General features: G+C 31.4%; 1 non-coding gene across 1 annotated transcript; it reads right to left on the bottom strand.

Annotated features, from left to right (window-relative positions):
* Window positions 1–729: 729 nt before the first annotated feature.
* On the bottom strand, window positions 730–838 carry LOC142534013 (small nucleolar RNA R71). The gene has a single exon (XR_012816885.1). It is a non-coding gene; the product is annotated as a small nucleolar RNA R71 (small nucleolar RNA).
* Window positions 839–8,844: the final 8,006 nt, after the last annotated feature.

Raw genomic sequence — 8,844 nt, forward strand, 5'->3', positions numbered from 1 at the left:
GTGGACTTATAATTACCTTAGCTTCCATGTGGATACGATATTCGAACTCACCGAATTATACTACTTGTGGACAACCTGCTCTTGGGAGTGCAACAATCAAAGTCGCAACAAGTTTTTGGCGCCGTTGCCGGGGAAGTATAATTTAATTTCAAGTTTATTTAATTTTGTTTATAGTTTATTTTTCTTTATTTGAATTTTTATTGCTTTTGTGTGTTTTTATTCTTTTGCATTTGCATTTGCATTTGCATGAGCATTTGGTCACGTACACTTAGTGGTCGACTCATTCGAAATAACCCTTTATTTTTACAAACCATGGCGGAAGAACCAATCCAAGAAAATGAAGATGAAATTCAATCTCAACATGATCATGATAGAAGAAGAACACTTAGTGATCACATGAATCCTACACTTACTAGTGCACCTTCATGTCTAGTTTTTCCCCTTGATGCATCTCATTTCAATTTTAAGCCTGGTATTATCCAACTTTTACCCAATTTTCATGGCTTAGATTCTGAAAATCCATACATGCATTTACGAGAGTTTGAAGAAGTGTGCAACACATATAATGATCTAAATTGTGGCATGAACACCATTCGACTTAAGCTTTTTCCTTTTTCTTTAAAATATAAAGCTAAAACTTGGCTACAAAATCTTAGATCGGGATCCATTCGAACTTGGGATGAATTGCAACAACAATTTTTGAAAAAGTTTTTTCATATCATAAAACAAATTCTTTCAAAAGGCAAATCATCACTTTCACTCAAAAACAAGGAGAAACTTTTTATCAATGTTGGGATAGATACAAAGAATTGCTTAATCTTTGTCCACATCATGGTTTTGAAATTTGGAGAGTTGTTTCTCAATTTTATGAAGGCTTAACACCTAAAGATAGGCAAAGGGTTGAATTTATGTGTAATGGAACATTTGAAGATAAAGATCCAAACGAGGCAATTAAGTATCTCGATTCATTAGCTGAAAATGCTCAAAATTGGGACACTATAGGTACAATCGAACCATCAAACTAGAGATTAAATCTCCTACATCTGGTGGAGGTATGTACACCCTCAAAGATGAACATGATCTCCAAGCTAGATTACCTCTTTGGCAAGAAAAGTTGAGGCACTTGAATTGAAAAAGAATGGTAAATTAAAATATGTTCAAGAAATTGTGTGTCACATATGTGATACAAGTGAGATCATTCTACAAAAGATTGTCCCATTTTGCCCTCTTTTAAAGAATTTCTCTATGAACAAGCCAATGTTTTGAACAATTTCAAAAGGCCAAATTTTGAACCATTTTCTCAAAATTACAATCCAGGTTGGCGAAATCATCCAAATTTTAGTTGGAGGAATGATAATGCTGCACAATTTTCACAACCACATTTCCAAAATCAACAAAATTTTCAAAATTATGCACACTATGTTCCTCCACCTAAAAGAAACTTGGAAGATATATTGAATTCTTTCATTGCAAAGCAAGAGTCTATCAATACTCAAACTGCTCAAACCATGACAGATTTGAAAGATACTCTTGCTAAATTTGCATATGCACTTAATGTTCATGAAAAAGGTAAATTTCCTTCACAACCACAGCCTAATCCCAAGGATCATCATCCACAAACTGGAACTTCTGGAACTCAACCGATGGATCAGGTAAAATCTGTTATTACCCTTCGAAGTGGTAAGGTTGTGGAAAAATCCATTCTTGAACCTTGTGAAGATGATGATAAATCAACTCCAAAGGCTAAGGAAGTGGAACCCATAACTTGCGAAGAGGAGGTTCAACAGACAGTGTCACCACCATTTCCTCATGCATTGAAAAAAAAATCAAATTTGAATTCTGATATATATGATATTTTTAAACAAGTAAAAGTTAATATTCCTTTAATAGATGCAATAAAACAAGTACCATCATATGCCAAATTTTTGAAAGACTTGTGCACTGTGAAAAAAAAAATTGAATGTGAAAAAGAAAGCATTTTTAGCCGAACAAGTAAGTGCAATCATTCAAAATAATAATACTTTGAAATACAAAGAACCTGGTTGTCCTACTATTTCATGTATTATTGGAGAACGAAAGATTAAGAAAGCCTTGCTTGATCTTGGAGCTAGTGTGAATTTACTTCCATATTCAGTTTATCAAGAACTCAATCTAGGCGAGTTAAAATCTACTTCGGTAACACTTTTACTTGCCGATAAATATGTTAAAGTGCCAAGAGGTATGGTAGAAGACGTGTTGGTCCAAGTTGATAACTTTGTATATCGTGTTGATTTTATAGTTTTAGATACACAACCTATCGAAGCATGTAATGCAATTACTGTAATTCTGGGTCGTCCATTTTTAGCAACTTCTAATGCTCTTATAAATTGCTGGAATGGAATAATGAAGTTGTCATTTGGTAACATGACCTTGGAGCTTAATGTTTTTAATCTTTGTAAGCAACCACATGACAAAGGAGATGAAAGTGAAGATGAAAATATTATTGAAACTCTTGTGGAAGAAAACATTCAAGAAGGGAGTACTTGTGATCAATTAGATATTTGTTCAATTGAAATTGTTAAAGAAAATATTGAAATTGATCTTGATGATTTTATCAGGTATCACTCGTTACCAGATCAGAGAAAGAATTTGAGGCAAAATATGATAACAAAGACGAACCACCCATATTTGAGTTAAAACCCTTGCCAGAAGAATTGAAGTATGCATTCTTGGAGAAGATGAAACATATTCGGTGGTAATTTCTTCCAAACTAGCAAGTGATCAAGAAGGTAAATTAGTCCATATGCTTAAAAGACATAAAAATTCAATTGGTTGGACACTAAAAGATCTCAAGGGCATTAATCCACTAATTTGCACTCATAAAATTCACTTAGAAGAAAATGCAAAAACATCTCAACAACCACAAAGGAGATTAAATCTACACATGAAAGATGTTGTGAAAACTGAAGTTCTCAAACTACTTGATATTGGGATTATCTATCCTATTTCTGATAGTAAGTGGGTAAGCCCAACACAAGTAGTTCCAAAAAAATTTGGCGTCACAGTGATAAAAAATGAAAAATGTGAATTGTTAACAAGTCGAGTCCCATCTAGTTGGCGGATGTGTATTGATTATAGAAAATTAAATGACGCCACTAGAAAAGATCATTTTCCATTACCATTTTTGGATCAAATTTTAGAAAGAGTAGCAGGTCATCCATACTACTGTTTTCTTGATAGATATTCAGGTTATTATCAAATTCTCATTGGACTCGAAGATCAAGATAAAACTACATTCACATGTCCTTTTGGAATATTTGCATTTAGAAAGATGCCATTTGGATTATGCAATGCCCCAGCAACATTTCAAAGATGTATGCTAAGCATTTTTAGCGACATGGTTGAAAATTGTTTGGAGATTTTCATGGATGATTTAACTGTTTTTGGTAATACATTTGATAATTGTCTTGAAAATTTGGAAAAAGTTTTAAAAAGATGCGAGGAAAAAGGTCTTATTTTAAATTGGGAAAAATGTCATTACATGATTACTTCTGGGATTGTTTTGGGACATGTCGTGTGATCTCATGGAATTGAAGTTGATAAAGCCAAAGTTGATGTCATTGCCAATTTATCCCCTCCAAAAACCATTAAAGAAATTCGCTCATTTTTGGGACATGCTGGATTTTATATGAGGTTTATAAATGACTTTAGTTTAATCTCTAAACCCATTTGTAACCTCTTAACAAAAGACATTGCATTTGAGTGGACTCAAGAATGTCAAAATGCTTTTGATAAAATCGTTCGACATTTAACATCAGCTCCTATCGTGCAACCTCCTGATTGTTCTTTACCATTTGAAATCATGTGCGATGCGAGTGATTATGCAGTCGGTGCAGTACTGGGTCAAAGAAGAAACGGTAAGCCTTACGTGATATATTATGCAAGTAGAACTTTAAACAATGCTCAAATGACTTACTCCACAACTGAAAAAGAACTACTTGCTGTAATATTTGCATTAGATAAATTTCATTCTTATTTGATTGGATCAACGACTATTATGTTTACTGATCATTCTGCTATTAGATATTTGTTGACCAAACAGGATGCAAAACCACGACTGATACGATGGATTTTGTTGCTCCAAGAATTTGACATTGTGATCAAAGATAAAAAAGGAACCGAGAATGTCGTAGCCGATCATTTATCGAGACTAGTAACAGGATCATCTTGTGAAATGATACCAATTAACAATAATTTTCCTGATTAACATCTATTTTAAGTTACTACTACACCTTGGTTTGCTAACATAGTAAATTTTCTTGTGACAGGAAAAATGCCACCGCAATGGTGTTTCCATGATAAAAGAAAATTTTTGAATGATGTAAAAAACTTTTATTGGGATGATCCGTATCTGTTCAAGTATTGTCCAGATCAAATTTTTCGACGTTGCATACCCGACAATGAGGTAAGTAGTGTCATTAAATTTTGTCATTCAGAAGCATGCGGAGGACATTTTTCTTCAAAGAAAACGGCTGCAAAAATCTTGCAGTGTGGATTTTATTGGCCCACTTTGTTTAAAGACACCCACGAAATCTGCAAGATCTGTGAAAATTGTCAAAAATTGGGTGCGATTTCAAAAAGAAACATGATGTCTTTGAATCTTATCATTGAAATTGAAATCTTTGACTGTTGGGGAATTGATTTTATGGGACCTTTTCCACCATCGTTTGGATACTTGTATATTTTAGTTGCAGTTGATTATGTTTCCAAATGGATAGAGGCAATTCCATGTCGAACAAATGATCATAAAATCGTCATCAAATTTTTGAAAGAAAATATTTTTAGTAGATTTGGAATTCCTCAAGCCATGATAAGTGATGGGGGAACTCATTTTGTTAATAAACCATTTGCTTCATTAATGAAAAAATATGGTATTACTCACAAAGTAATTACTCCTTATCATTCTCAAACAAATGGACAAGTTGAATTAGCTAATAGGGAGATAAAGAAAATTTCGGAAAAAACTGTTAACTCAAATAGAAAAGATTGATCTCTGCGACTTAATGATGCACTTTGGGCACATCGAACAGCTTTTAAAACATCATTGAATATGTCTCCCTATAGGTTGGTTTATGGAAAACATTGCCATTTGCCTGTAGAATTGGAACATAAAGCTTATTGGGCGATCAAAACTTTTAATTCAAGCATGAATGATTGCAACAAATTGCGCAAATTGCAACTTAATGAACTTGATGAACTCAGAAATGATGCGTATGTGAATTTAAGGATTTATAAAGCAAAAATCAAATCATTTCATGATAAAACAATTCTTAGAAAATCTTTTGAGATTGGTAAAAAAGTTTTGCTTTATAATTTTCGACTGCACATATTCCCAAGAAAATTACGATCAAGATGGACAGGCCCATATGTTGTAAAGCATGTGTATTCTTATGGAGCTATGGATATTGAAAATCCTAAAATGGTGATGTTTTTTAAGTAAATGGACAAAAACTTAAACCATTTTTAGAAAATGAAATCTTTCAAGAAGAGTTTATTTCCCTTTCTGATCCCTAAATTTTTATGTTGCATTTAATTTTGTTTGTTTTTATTTCAGGTTTTCTTAATCTTTTTATTTTTCCAGTTAAATGGCGGATAACGGTACTCCGTGACTCTCATAGTTGGTTAAATCAGTTTCCCACAATTGCTGATACAAAAATAAAAAAAAATCATTTCTTTTCCTTTCAAAATGGATGAAAATCTCTCAAAAATTTGTAAATATTTCCCCTCTATTTCTGAAAATGTTCTAAGAAAAATTTATGCAGGTAGGTGTGAAAGATTGAGATTGCTAATGAAAAAAAGAATTCCAGAAGATATTCGTTTTGTAATAGAAGCTAAGGTCCGATTACGAGGAGAAGTTCCACAATCATTGCTCATTCGGTATTTGCCTGGATTAGGAAAAATTATTATGCGAAAAAACGAAGGGCCAAAAGGTTAGGGGTTTGTCATAAGTGTGCAAGATAGACTTGTGACAAACGATGCAGATCTTTGGGATGTGTTTCCAATAATAGAGAAGATAAAATTGGTTTCATTAAGAATGGGCTGAGTAAGGAGTCTTTAGATAAAATCTTATTGACTCTTGACAAACGATGCAGATCTTTATATGCATGTGTGTCATTCTTATTTTTACTGTTTATTCTGACTACAGCTATGACCCATAGTTTTGTCATGATAACATATTACCCCTATAAAATCTCTCATCTTTCTCTCTATTTTCGTAGACCAAAAATAAAGTAAAAACATGGTTGGATCCTCTGCACAAACATTGAAAAATATTTGTGTATTTTGTGGGTCGAGTCCTGGAAAAAATGAAGTATTTGTAGAAGCAGCGAATAATCTTGGAAAGATATTGGCTGAGAAAAAAATTCACTTGGTATATGGGGGAGGTAATATTGGCTTAATGAGATCTGTTTCCACATCTGCTCATCTTGGAGGTAGTCAGATTTTGAGTATTATTCCTACAGTTTTAGCTGGGAAATATTACAGGAGTTGCGATTGGGGAGGAATTAAAAGTTTCTTCTATGTATGAAAGAATCACAAAAATGATTGAAAATTCTGATGCTTTTATCACACTACCAGGTGGTTTTGGTACATTAGAATAAATTTTTCACATTGTTTCTTGGGCACAACTTAATATCCATAATAAGCATGTGGGCTTGTTGAATATCAATAATTATTATGATAGTTTGTTGAAATTTCTTGATAAAGCTGTGGAACAGAATTTCATTTCAGAAAATTCACGACGGATGCTCATCTGTGCTTCGACTGCCAACTAATTAATTGATGATTTGGAAGCTTTTGTTCATGAGCCTGATCCGATGATAACAAATATCAATTGGTCGCAATCAAGCAGTAAGAAAAGAAAGTTGGATCATTGATTCAAAAATCGTTGATTGGTTTGCGTTTGTTTCAGTTTGTTATCTTCAATAAAATTCCAGGCGATGTCTATTTCATTATGTACTCTTTATTAATAGTTATTTTGACATTAGGGACAATGCCATATTCTGATTGGGGGGAGAACAAACTTAAAAATTTTAAAAAATTATTTTAAAATAAAAACATGTTTATTGTTTGTATCTTAGTAATTTTTGCAAAAATATCATACATTACATGTTTGAAAGGTTTAGATTAGAAATTGTAATAATCTATCTAAGAATGTTTAAATTTTTATTTGAAAAAAAAGTCAATTTTAATATTTTGATCACTATAAACATATTATTTATAAAATCTTTTTGAATGATTAACCATTGTGATAAAATCAGTTATTAAAGTATATGTCCCAAGATATACCTGATAAGATTGCCTAAAATTTTTAAACTCACACATATTTTGTGAGTGAGTAGAGAGGATTGAGAAAACAGCTTGCGAGCCTTTATTGATCGTCAGAGAGGCTATCTATTATTTAGATCTTGAGTTCTTATTTTGAAAAAAAAAATTGATATTTCTTAAAAAAAAGAAAAAAGAAAAAAAAAAAGAAATATGTTGAAGATCTATGTAATTTTTAAGTTATATGCTGCGACCCATTTATCTCTCATAAAAATACAAAGAAAATAAAAAGAAAGAAAGAGAGAAATACATTGTACAAATTAAATAAATATGTGGTCAAGAAGCATAAACTTAGTCTGATTCCATGATATAAAAAAAAAATCAGGAAAAAAATATATAATAAGAACAACTGGATTTTGAATCAATGGATTTCCTATCTTTAGATTAGTTTGACTCGTTTGTCTGTCTGCATTCTGTAAACCATTTTCCTGAGCATTTATCTGTATTCCAACTCCATTAGAGAAATCATTCCCATAAATTGAAACACTTATTAACCTGTGAGGTTATGGAGTTGAGACTCTTTCTAGGAATTTCTGAAGGCCATGTACATTTAACTACTTGAAAATAAGCTTTGAATTGATCAGTTCAGATTATTTCATAAATTATAATTATAATGATATTGATATAACTTTGACAATTTTCAAATTTAATTTAAACACTTGGATAGTTCTGATTACATTTTTATTTAAATTAATCAATACGTTTTGTGTTGCTATTAACGCTTAAATTGCTAGGGACTAGCAATAAGCTAGTTGGGGAGTGTGATAAAGATAAAAAATTGTATATTAATTAAATGTTTTATAATGTAAATATATAGTTTTTGTTTTATTAAATGTTTAAATATTATATGTTTTATAATAAATTTTATAAAATATAAGTTGTTGTGTAATTATAAGTTTTTACTATTTTTTACAAGTTCGATAAAACAAGAATAACATTGGGGTTGCAAATGGGATTAAGATGATTCTTGGACCTGTAAAAAGTTGATGTTACTATCTACAATATTGGTGGCAAGCATGAGATAAAAATCTTCTCACAAGTGGGATCAAATTATGCAACAAATAAAATTACCAAAGAAGTGACAGTTTTACCATGCTCAAGCATTTTGACCATATCTCTCAAATTACTTGGTCAAATGGTTAAAAAAAATACCACAATTCAAACACTCAGATATCTACATGTTTTGTATTATGTGGAGAAGAAAATTTGGATAGGAAGATTTTCAAAAGTTATGTGTATTAAAATATTAATTTCTTGGAACACAAATGAAGACTTATGTGTAAAAAATAATATTTTATTTGTGGTTGTCTCCCCAAATTTGGCTATAAATAGGGGTGCATTGTAATGTATAAAGATATCTCTCATTTTCTGAACAAACCTTTGAGTTCATAATATTTCTCTCTTTGTTTTTCCTTTATTTTTTCATTTAAATATAATTAGCATGTTAAATTCATATTCAAAGTTTTACACTTTGAATAATGA

The sequence above is a fragment of the Primulina tabacum genome, chromosome 18 (genome assembly GCF_025594145.1).
Source record: "Primulina tabacum isolate GXHZ01 chromosome 18, ASM2559414v2, whole genome shotgun sequence".
NCBI lineage: Eukaryota > Viridiplantae > Streptophyta > Magnoliopsida > Lamiales > Gesneriaceae > Primulina > Primulina tabacum.